The sequence below is a fragment of the Hyperolius riggenbachi genome, chromosome 11 (assembly GCF_040937935.1).
Source record: "Hyperolius riggenbachi isolate aHypRig1 chromosome 11, aHypRig1.pri, whole genome shotgun sequence".
NCBI lineage: Eukaryota > Metazoa > Chordata > Amphibia > Anura > Hyperoliidae > Hyperolius > Hyperolius riggenbachi.
In genome coordinates, this window is record NC_090656.1 from 219,316,250 (window position 1) to 219,329,099 (window position 12,850).

A 12,850-nucleotide genomic window follows, 5' to 3' on the forward strand; every position below is an offset into this window, starting at 1 on the left:
CCTCATCAATAGACTTTGGCTCAGGATGACCCAACATTAGATCAGAGACAGCGTCTGACAACCCTGACAAAAAACAGTCCAGAAGTGCGAATGAGTCCCATCTAGCTGAAACTGCCCATCTCCTGAACTCCGGTGCATAATTCTCCACCGGACCCTTGCCCTGCCGTAGTGTCTTGAGCTTCCGCTCAGCGGTAGAGGCAATGTCCGGATCATCATAAATTATAGCCATAGCTTTAAAAAATTCCTCCACTGAGGTTAGGGCCTCATGCCCTGTCTGAAGACTATATGCCCAGGTCTGGGAATCCCCCGATAACAGAGTTTTAATGAATGTAACTCTCTGTGCCACGGTTCCTGATGAATTAGGTCTCAACTCAAAGTATGACAACACTCTATTTCTAAAATTCTGAAAGTCAGATCTGTGACCAGCAAACCTTTCGGGTACAGGCATACGTATGTCTGTGCTAGGAGGAGATCGCACTGTATTCACAGCCATCTGAAAGACTTGTACAGTCCCAGACAAAGCGTTGATCTGGGTCTGGAGACTGTCCAGCACTCGGGTGTAATTCTCCACCGAAGTGGTGAGTGCATCAAGACGGCTGTTGAGTGCGTCCATTTGGTTTTGGTCTGCCGTTCTGTAACGATCGGTGTCAGCACACAGAGAGAATCTGATTATTGGTGATCTGCAGTATCACCAAGAATACAGATATATACCTGATTATGGATGATCTGCAGAATCACCAATATTACAGATATATTGCTAACCTCTGGACACCTGTATATATAGTGAGTGTTTGGTGCAACAGTAATAACTTTGAGTAAACCACCTGATGAGCAGGTGGTCCTTGGCAGTATGGGCAATACTGTTTTTTTGAGAAGCACGAGAACCTTCTAGCAGCCTGAGACCTTCCAAGGGGTGGATTCTCAGGCTGAAGATAGGAAGGGCCAGTGAGTGAGTGACACCTGAAGGTGGATGTCACTAGCTGGTCTGGAGACTATCTCTTACAGGAGAGAGATAGCTCTCAAGGTCGGGCAAGCCAGGTCGGCAACACACGGACAGACAAAGCACAAAGACAGAAGGCCGACCCGGCATCCAAGACAGGCAGGGTTGGCAACAGGTAATCAGATGTGCGTGGCACCGAATCAGAGAGCGGAGGGATAGTCAGGAAAGCAATAGGTCATAACAGATATCAAACAATGCCTAGTCTTGGGTGTGAGGTCCGTGGTCTCTACACCCTGGAACTAGTCTGAAGTATAACAGAATGATAACACAAGTTCCCTAATCTTGGGTGTGAGGTTCCGTGGTCTCTACACCCTGGAACTAGTCTGAAGTATAACAGAATGATAACACAAGTAGTAATCTGGCTCAGTGCGAATTCCCATGTCCTCCTGGTTCAAACACACTGTTGGATCTGACTAGGGTCTGAGTGCTTCCACGTAGTGATCGCAACGGCAGACAACCAGACACTGGCCAGTGGTAACTATACATAGAGCAGCGCTCTCTGGTGCCACCCCTAAGTGATGGACCAATAGACACTTGCTCTGTGGTCAGCTGACCAGCCTGGTCAGCTGATCCCCTCCTTGGCCGTCATAAAAGTTCTGCCTCTCCGCGCGCGCACGCGTATTCCTGAATCTGTGAACTAACAGACCCAGCCACACCAGACGCATGCTGCTGCGTGCAACCTGCCGCACTGGACGCGGAACCAGCCGCCTTGCTATCAGTACACGCGGCGGCTTTTCCGCGTTCACTCACAGTACCAGACGCATGCTTCTGCGTGCAAACCGCCGCACTGGACGCGGAACCAGCCGCCTGCTATCAGTACACGCGGCGGCTTTTCCGCGTTCTCTCACAGTTTCACAGTTCTTGTTGAATGCCCTTTTACTTAATTTGTGTTTGTCCTTTTTTTTCTTCCAGCTAAAAGCCACATTGCCTTGGATGATTTTGTGGAGATTACGAAGAAATATGCAAAGGGCATTGTGCCACCCAACTTGTCTGTCCATGATGATGAAGATGATGAGTTTGCTGGGAAGGGCCCAGAGGAACTACCATTGCAACAAAAGGTGAGTTGGAGGTACAGGTAGTCCTCGGTTAACGAACTAGATGGGGACTGTAGGTTCGTTCTTAACCTGAATCTGTTCTTAAGTCAGAACATTGTGCCATCTCTGTCCCCTGTGCCTCCAGTGTCCCCCTCTGTGTCACCTCTGCCCTTTGTACCTGTTTATACAAGTTTAAAGAGAGTCTGAAGCGAGAATAAACCTCGCTTTTCCCCTTATATTCCGCAGGGGCATGTTTGCCCCTGCTAAAACGCCGCTATCCCGTGGCAGAACGGGGGTCCTTTACCCCCTAAATCCCCTCCGTGTTGTGTGGGGAGCTCTTCCTGCTTGAGGCAGGGCTAACGGCCGCTGCCCTACCTCTTAGCGCGTCTATCCGCGCTAATCGCCACCTCTCCCCCGCCCCTCGCAGTCTTCCTTCACTGAGAGGGGTGGGGAGAGGCGGAGATCCGCCGCTGATAGACGCGCATGGGGCAGAGCTACAGCTCATAGCTCTGCCTCCATGAGCAGCAAAATCTACAACCAAGTTGGTTGTGGATTTTGCAGGGGGGGATTTGGGAGGTAAAGGACCCCCGTTCTTCCGCGGGATAGCGGCGTTTTAGCAGGGGCAAACATCCCCCTGCTGAATATAAGGGAAAAAGAGAGTTTTATTCTCGCTTCAGAGTCTCTTTAACCACCTTGGCGGTAATGACGAGCTCAGCTCATCCATTACCGCCAGAGGGCGCCGCTCAGGCCCCGCTGGGCCGATCTTTAATAATGCTAGCTGCGTGTGGGGTACGATCATCTCCGCCGATGCCCCGCTACCCGCCGTGTAACAGGGCCCCCCCCCCCCCCCCCCCGAGACCCCTGCGCAGCCTGGCCAATCAGTGCCAGGCAGCGCTGAGGGGTGGATCGGGATTCCCTGTGACGTCGATGACGTCATTCTGTTCATCGCCATGGCGACGGGGGAAGCCCTAAAAGAAATCCCGTTTAGACCGGGATTTCTTTACGGGCCTACGCGCCGGCGGCGATTGGAGGGGTGGGAGGGGACGCCGCAGGGAGGGGGGCATCATGTAGCTGGGCCCAGGCTAGCTACATGATTTAAAAAAAAAAAAAAAAAACTGCTGCGCAGCCACCCTGGCAGATTTAATAGAACGCCAGGGTGGTTAAAAGCCATTTTTTCTTGTTTTTTTTTTGTTATCCATTTTCTCAAAAACTACAAGTCCAATTTGAAAAAAAAAATGTTTTGGCTTGTTCCCATGGAAACAGAGAATCCATGCCGTTCGTATCGGCGGGTCGTTCGTAAGTCGGGCGTTTGTAAGTCGGGGACTACCTGTACATGTATTGTGTTAGCAAGACCCAGGTCATTTCATCCTGCCGGTGATCAGCACTATATTTGACCTGCTGTCGTTTTTCCATCTGTGTGATTTGGAATTAGTAGGAGCTGGACCAGAATTTGCACAGGCAAATGACATTTGAAATGCTAATAGTAGCTTGATGTATTAATCATTATCTGATCAACACATGCAAAGTTCTAGTTTAGGCCCCACTAATTCTGATAATTGTAGCTTAAAAACACAACTGATGTTAAGATCACATATCTATTTTACTAGGTCTAATTTAAAAGAAATTTAACGGTTAAAAAAGAAACATCTGGCATCAGATTGCATTATTTCTGCACTGGACATGTGATTTAATTCTAAGAAATTATGGCTATTAATAGCGTTTAGTGATGTATTCCAGTTCTAGTGCGAGCATTGCCTGAGCATAGAGCCATTTATCTAACTTTATTAGATCTTATATCACTGAGATATTTGCCCTAACATCACAATTTTTGCAGTGTTTGATTAAAAAACTATTTCATTATATCCCCAATATTAAAATTAGTTTTTTTTACCCCTCTCTGTTCCAGATTATGAAGTATCCTCTTCACGTTATCATGGAGCTTAAGGAATACCTTATTGAAATGGCCTCAAAGGCCGGAATGCACTGGCTGCATACCATTGTGCCAACACACCACATCAATGCACTCATCTTCTTCTTTATCATTAGCAATCTCACCATAGACTTCTTTGCTTGTTTTATTCCCCTGGTTGTCTTCTACTTGTCCTTCATCTCCATGGTGATCTGTACCCTGAAAGTATTTCAGAACAGCAAAGCCTGGGAGAATTTCCGTGCCTTTACAGACCTGCTGATCCACTTCGAACCAAACCTGGACGTTGAGCAAGCAGAGGAGAATTTTGGCTGGAACCATTTAGAGCCCTATTTATACTTCTTAATGTCAGTATTCTTTGTCATTTTTTCATTCCCAATTCAGATCAGCACTGGATACCCTGTTCAGAATTGGCCATTATCTCGATGTTCTTCACCATTACCAGTTATCTGAGTTTGAACACAAGTGCGGAACCATACACCCGTCGAGCTTTATACACGGAAGTGGCTGCTGGAGCACTTACCTTTTTAAACCTATTGCCTGAATCAGTGCCATACGTACAGCTGCTTAGTAAGACATTCTATACTGTACCTATTGGGCACTTATATCCTATTCCGCATAAGTGTCCCATGTTTGTTCTTTGTCCACTTATTTTACCTTTTCTTCAGGATGGCACAACTCTGAAACTTCAAGGGTTTCTACTACTACCTGGTCCCGTACCTAGTGTGCTTCATGTGGTGCGAACTTTCTGTTGTCATTCTACGTGAATCTACCATGATTGGTCTCATTCGCGCCTCTGTTGGCTATTTTCTGTTTTTGTTTGCTCTTCCCATACTCCTAGTAGGCATTGCTGTAATGTGTGTGGTTCACTTCATGAAATGGTTTATTGCTCTGGAGCTGACCAAGATTGTGGTGACTCTTATCGTGTTGACTGTCCCACTGGTTTTCCGCTGGTGGTCTAAAGCCAATTATTCCTTGGTTGGAATGGTCAAGTCTCTCACTAAAAGTTCCATTGTGAAGCTGATCTTGGTGTGGATCACTGCCATTGTAATGTTTTGTTGGGTTTATGTCTACCGCTCCGAGGGAATGAAAGTCTACAATTTCACATTGACTTGGCAGCAGTATAGCTTTTTGTGTGGCCCCAGGGCATGGAAGGATACCAACATGGCGAGGACTCAGATTATGTGCAATCATTTGGAAGGACACAGAGTGACATCGACAGGCAGGTTCAAGTATGTCCGTGTCACTGAGATTGAGAACAGTGCTGAATCTGCTGTCAACATGCTTCCCCTATTTATTGGAGATTGGATGAGATGTCTTTATGGAGAAATCTATCCTCCTTGCGATCCACAAAATGTCACCTTAGAAGAAGAAGAACTCTGTCGACTAAAGTTCCTCTCAAAACACGGATGCCATATGAAGAAATTTGACAGGTACAAATTTGAGATATCAGTTGGAATGCCTCTCAATGGAAAGAACGGCAACAGGACGCTTGAAGATGATGATGTCACCAAAGATATTGTGCTTAAAGCTAGCAATGAGTTCAAAACCGTGCTGCTAAACTTGCGGCAAGGCAGCATGATTGAATTCAGCACCATACTTGAAGGACGCCTGGGCAGCAAGTGGCCAGTCTTTGAACTCAAAGCTATAAGCTGCTTAAATTGTATGGCTAAACTCACTCCGGCCTCCAGGCACGTCAAGATAGAACAAGACTGGAGACGAGACGTCCACACTGCTGTTAAAGGAGTACTATCGATTGAAACGACTTTTTTTTTTAATACTCTATATTAGTGTACACATTACCACTAGTGCTAAGGGCACTTTATTTATTCACCCAGGTCTCTCTCTCGCTATCCCTGCTTAAAAATTCATTTCTCACACAGCTCAAAGTAGTTTGGGTCACCCTGAGCTGCTTGGTTACTCTGTCACACAGCTCACAAATATATTTCACTGTGTCACTCACAGCATGCAGCAGACATGAGGAGAAATAGGCTGATCTGAGGTGGTAACAGGTAACTAAATGAGCTGTAATATTGCTGGAATATAACAAGCTATAACAATAGTCTGTGTTTACACTCAGACTGGCTGCCTGCTTGAGGCGATTCACTCCAGGCTGCATCCACTTTACAAGCTGCTGAGAGGGGCAGACCACTGTCTACAATTAGCATTATTAGTATCTTTATCAGTAAAGAGAAGCAAAGATAATAAACACACATTGCTAGAATGTTTAACCCCTTACCACCATATCAACAAGATTCTTTCAGCAAGGTGATAATTAAACTATAAACTGAGGAGTTGATAGCAACTCCCCTGTGCAAAGACATGGTCTAGCCCTCTGGGAGCCCAGTATTAGATACATTTTGTATCCAACACTGACGCCAAAACTGACAGAGGATTTTACAGCTGAGAGGAACAGCTGTGTGAGGAATCAAATTGCTCCTAGTACTTGTCATATTGTGTGCTACAACATACAGCATTTAAAAATAAATGCATACATCGATAGTATTCCTTTAAGTTTGCCTTTGATTTTATCTTTTCTCCGTTCTTTTCTGCCATTTGAAAAAGTAAGGCATTCAGGTGCCATCAAAATGCTGAAAGCAAAGTGAGAACTACTCAGTTAATTTAACGTGTAAAAACTCAAAAAAGGTGGTGGGCGCTTAGGTAGGTGTGTTTAGCTGTTCTGCCCGCTGCTAACTAGTTAGGTATGGGGACCCACTCACCTCATACAAAATAATTATATTTGAGTAAACAGATACTAGTTGCGCTGGGTCTGTCTGGTGCCCTGTATCATTCAGCCAATATTGTATACGTTCAAACCGTTATTCAGTAAAACATCTGAAGATTTATTGATACAATAAAATACATTACATCACATGTGGGTCAAGCAATAATAATATGTAACTATCTCATTCAGATTAAAGAGACTCCGTAACAAAAATTGCATCCTGTTTTTTATCATCCTACAAGTTCCAAAAGCTATTCTAATGTGTTCTGGCTTACTGCAGCACTTTCTGCTATCACAGTCTCTGTAATAAATCAACTTATCTCTCTCTTGTCAGACTTGTCAGGTCTGTGTCTGGAAGGCTGCCAAGTTCTTCAGTGTTGTGGTTCTGCTATGAACTCCCCCTTCCAGGCCCCTCTCTGCACACTGCCTGTGTGATATTTAGATTAGTGCATCTTCTCTCTGCTCTCTTATCTTTTACAAGCTGGATAAATCATCCTCTGAGCTGGCTGGGCTTTCACATACTGAAGAATTACAGACAAGGGCAAAGCTGTTTGCAGGAAGAAAAGAGCAGCCTGAAACTTCAGTGCATGAGAACAGGGGGAAAGAAACACACAAATGATCTCTTGAGATTCAAAAGGAAGGGTGTATATAGCCTGCTTGTGTATGGATGTATTTTCTATGTGTGGACATGCTGTACATCAACCTACTTCCTGTTTTAGTGGCCATTTTGTTTGTTTATAAACAAACTTTTTAAAACTGTTTTTAACCACTTTTAATGCGGCGGGGAGCGGCGAAATTGTGACAGAGGGTAATAGGAGATGTCCCCTAACGCACTGGTATGTTTACTTTTGTGTGATTTTAACAATCATCCACAGACCCTCCAATGTGCATAGATTGCCAAAAAATAGGTGAATATAAAATATAAATATATAAAGGCCTTAGAGATAAGCAATTGCAAAAAATAGAAAAAATAAAAAAAATGTCCTGCGGATACCTAAAAATAGTATATCAATGATTATAAATTGGACTCCCTCCAACGGAAAGAAATGCTGATGTGTCCCAATGTAGATCACAATAAAGTCTCATGGAGGGATGACTCACCAGCACTTAATATGGAATCTGTCTTCCAATGCAGATTATGCTTATGAATGCCAGGCGTCAAAGGCTCTAATCGGCAATGCAGATTGCATATAGTTCATATAGTTCATGGGTGGACTCACCTCCTTCCTCAAAGGCCAGTGGTGTTTGCAAGTTGTAAAAGCGGTGGATGTACTCACGTCCTAAGGTAAGGGCTGCTAAGAGATTTGCAGGGGGTCCAGTTCGTGTGTCCGAGCTCCGGCCGGCAGCTCGATGACAATATTCGGCTCCGTACTGTATCCACGATCGTCCGCAGCGATCTGGTGACCAGTTACATATTATTATTGCTTGACCCACAAGTGATGTAATTTAACGTGTAACTCCATTTTTCTGACCTATGGGACATTGTAATGGTGACACTGAGATAGTCAACTTTGTACATTGTGTTAACTCGTTTGGCTTGTTAACCACTTGAGGACCGTGGGCTTTACCCCCCTTAAGGACCAGGCACTTTTTTTCCATTCAGACCACTGCAGCTTTCACGGTTTATTGCTCGCTCATACAACCTACCACCTAAATGAATTTTGGCTCCTTTTCTTGTCACTAATAAAGCTTTCTTTTGATGCTATTTGATTGCTGCTGCGATTTTTACTTTTTATTATATTCATCAAAAAAACATGTATTTTGGCAAAAAAAGGATTTTTTTAACTTTCTGTGCTGACATTTTTCAAATAAAGTAACATTTCTGTATACATGCAGCGCGAAAAATGTGGACAAACATGTTTTTGATTAAAAAAAAAATCCCATTCAGTGTATATTTATTGGTTTTGGTAAAAGTTATAGCGTTTACAAACTATGGTGCAAAAAGTGAATTTTCCCATTTTCAAGCATCTATGACTTTTCTGACCCCCTGTCATGTTTTATGAGGGGCTAGAATTCCAGGATAGTATAAATACCCCCCAAATGACCCCATTTTGGAAAGAAGACATCCCAAAGTATTCACTGAGAGGCATAGTGAGTTCATAGAAGATAATATTTTTTGTCACAAGTAAGCGGAAAATGACACTTTGTGACAAAAAAAAGTTTCCATTTCTTCTAACTTGCGACAAAAAAAATGAAATCTGCCACGGACTCACTATGCCCCTCTCTGAATACCTTGAAGTGTCTACTTTCCAAAATGGGGTCATTTGTGGGGTGTGTTTACTGTCCTCGCATTTTGAGGGGTGCTAATTTGTAAGCACCCCTGTAAAGCCTAAAGGTGTTCATTGGACTTTGGGCCCCTTAGCGCAGTTAAGCTGCAAAAAAGTGCCACACATGTGGTATTGCCGTACTCAGTAGAAGTAGTATAATGTGTTTTGGGGTGTATTTTTACACATACCGATGCTGGGTGGGAGAAAAATCTCTGTAAATGACAATTTTTTAATTTTTTTTACACACAATTGTCCATTTACAGAGATCTTTCTCCCACTCAGCATGGGTATGTGTAAAAATACACCCCAAAACACATTATACTACTTCTCCTGAGTACGGCGATACCACATGTGTGGCACTTTTTTGCACCCTAACTGCGCTAAGGGGCCCAAAGTCCAATGAGTACCTTTAGGATTTCACAGGTCATTTTTGTTTCAAGACTACTCCTACTCCTCACGGGTTAGGGCCCCTAAAATGCCAGGGCAGTATAAGAACCCCACTAATAACCCCATTTTAGAAAGAAGACACCCCAAGGTATTCCGTTAGGAGTATGGTGAGTTCATAGAAGTTTTTTTTTTTTTGTAACAAGTTAGCGGAAATTGATTTTAATTGTTTTTTTTCACAAAGTGTCATTTTCCGCTAACTTGTGACAAAAAATAAAATCTTCTATGAACTCACCATACTCCTAACGGAATACCTTTGGGTGTCTTTTTTCTAGAATGGTGTCATTTGTGGGGTTCCTATACTGCCCTGGCATTTTAGGGGCCCTAAACCGTGAGGAGTAGTCTTGAAACCAAATGTCGCAAAATGACCTGTGAAATCCTAAAGGTACTCATTGGACTTTGGGCCCCTTAGCGTACTTAGGGTGTAAAAAAGTGCCACACATGTGCTACCGCCATACTCAGGAGAAGTAGTATAATGTGTTTTGGGGTGTATTTTTACACATACCCATGCTGGGTGGGAGAAATATCTCTGTAAATGACAATTGTTTGATTTTTTTTTTACACACAATTGTCCATTTACAGAGATATTTCTCCCACCCAGCATGGGTATGTGTAAAAATACACCCCAAAACACATTATACTACTTCTCCTGAGTACGGCGATACCACATGTGTGACACTTTTTTGCAGCCTAGGTGCACTAAGGGGCCCAACGTCCTATTCACAGGTAATTTTGAGGCATTTGTTTTCTAGACTACTCCTCACGGTTTAGGGCCCCTAAAATGCCAGGGCAGTATAGGAACCCCACAAGTGACCCCATTTTAGAAAGAAGACACCCCAAGGTATTCCGTTAGGTGTATGGCGAGTTCATAGAAGATTTTATTTTTTGTCACAAGTTAATGAAAAATGACACTTTGTGAAGAAAAACAATAAAAATAAATTTCCGCTAACTTTTGACAAAAAATAAAATCTACTATGAACTCGTCATACACCTAACAGAATACATTGGGGTGTCTTTTTTTCTAAAATGGGGTCACTTGTGGGGTTCCTATACCGCCCTGGCATTTTACGGGCCCAAAACCGTGAGTAGTCTGGAAACCAAATGTCTCAAAATGACTGTTCAGGGATATAAGCATCTGCAAATTTAGATGACAGGTGGTGTATGAGGGGGCGAATTTTGTGGAACCGGTCATAAGCAGGGTGGCCTTTTAGATGACAGGTTGTATTGGGCCTGATCTGATGGATAGGAGTGCTAGGGGGGTGACAGGAGGTGATTGATGGGTGTCTCAGGGGGTGGTTAGAGGGGAAAATAGATGCAATCAATGCACTGGGAGGTGATCGGAAGGGGGTCTGAGGGGGATCTGAGGGTTTGGCCGAGTGATCAGGAGCCCACACGGGGCAAATTAGGGCCTGATCTGATGGGTAGGTGTGCTAGGGGGTGACAGGAGGTGATTGATGGGTGTCTCAAGGTGTGATTAGAGGGGGGAATAGATGCAAGCAATGCACTGGCGAGGTGATCAGGGCTGGGGTCTGAGGGCGTTCTGAGGGTGTGGGCGGGTGATTGAGTGCCCTAGGGGCAGATAGGGGTCTAATCTGATGGATAGCAGTGACAGGGGTTGATTGATGGGTAATTAGTGGGTGTTTAGGGTAGAGAACAGATGTAAACACTGCACTTGGGAGGTAATCTGACGTCGGATCTGCGGGCGATCTATTGGTGTGGGTGGGTGATCAGATTGCCCGCAAGGGGCAGGTTAGGGGCTGATTGATGGGTGGCAGTGCCAGGGGGAGATTGATGGGTGGCAGTGACAGGGGGTGATTAATGGGTGATTGACAGGTGATCAGTGGGTTATTACAGGGAAGCACAGATGTAAATATTGCACTGGCGAATTGATAAGGGGGGGTGCTGTGGGCAATCTGAGCGTGTAGGCGGGTGATTGGGTGCCCGCAAGGGGCAGATTAGGGTCTGATCTGATGGGTAACAGTGACAGGTGGTGATAGGGGGTGATTGATGGGTAATTAGTGGGTGTTTAGGGTAGAGAACAGATGTAAACACTGCACTTGGGAGGTGATCTGACGTCGGATCTGCGGGCGATCTATTGGTGTGGGTGGGTGATCAGATTGCCCGCAAGGGGCAGGTTAGGGGCTGATTGATGGGTGGCAGTGACAGGGGGTGATTGACGGGTGATTGACAGGTGATCAGGGGGATAGAGGCATACAGTACACGGGGGGGGGGGGGGTCTGGGGAGAATCTGAGGGGTGGGGGGGTGATCAGGAGTCCCCAGGGGGCAGTTTAGGGTTAAAAAAAAATAGCGTAGACAGATAGTGACAGGGAGTGATTGATGGGTGATTAGGGGGTGATTGGGTGTAAACAGGGGTCTGGGGGGTGGGCAGGGGGGGTCTGAGGGGTGCTGTGGGCAATCTGGGGCAGGGGGGGGGAAATCAGTGTGCTTGGGTGCGACATAGGGTGGCTGCAGCCTGCCCTGGTGGTCACTCGGACTCTGGGTCCACCAGGGCAGGAGGCAGCCTGTATAATACACTTTGTATGCGGCGATCGTAGGGTTAACATCCCGCCGGCGCTTCCGTATGGCCGGCGGGATGTTGCGGAGGGTGAGCGGAGTCAGGCGCCGGCGGAGGATCGCGTCACGGATGACGCGATCGCTCCGCCCATGCCCCTACAAGGACCGCCGCCTTTGGGCATGAGCTGGTCCTTGCGGGCTCCGCTTCCCGGCCGCCTCTGTGTGTTAGGCGGTCGGGAAGTGGTTAAGTCAGTACAGACTATTGAAGTAGGTGTTTTGCAGGTGGTATATATCTTCACTGTCATGGGGTCTACCTACAGCTGTGATTTCTAAAGCTGGCCACTAACGGCCCAATTTCTAGTGAAAAATCGTTCGAGCGATCAGAAATTCTGATCGGACGAAAAATCGTTCACTACACCATCAACTAACCAATCATTGCTTCCTATCTATCACGACCACCAAGAAAATCCAAATTTTTGTTCGACGAAAATTCATTCGGGCGACATTTTTTTCACTCGTTCATAATCAATTGTGTCCACCAATGGAGATTATTTACAACCAATCCGATCAGAATTTCTGATCGCTCGAACGATTTTTCGCTAGAAATTGGACCGTTAGTGGCCAGCTTAACAGGGGTCAGGGGTGCTGATCTGTAAAAGCTGGTGGTTGAAATGAGTAGTTGCTTGACATAACCAATCAGTTACAATGTTAAATTAAATAGGAGTGGTACAAAACATCTGTACTCCCCATCAGTAGTAAAATGTATTCCCCAGTAGAAAAGCCACCAGTTATTGGACAGCTGCATCCATTACGACCCCTACATACAGAATAGCCTAATAACACTCAGGACTAGCTGAGCTAAGCATGGGTTACTGGCTGGGCAAGGAAGTTTGGCACTGTTTTGGTAATTATCACACCGTATGAGAAGAAGATATGCT

The 12,850-nt window shown here is 45.3% G+C and overlaps 1 pseudogene; it reads left to right on the plus strand.

Moving 5' to 3' along the window:
• The window catches only part of LOC137537958 (wolframin-like), a 75,783-nt pseudogene extending 67,400 nt beyond the window's left edge, over positions 1 to 8,383 (plus strand).
• Positions 8,384 to 12,850: the final 4,467 nt, after the last annotated feature.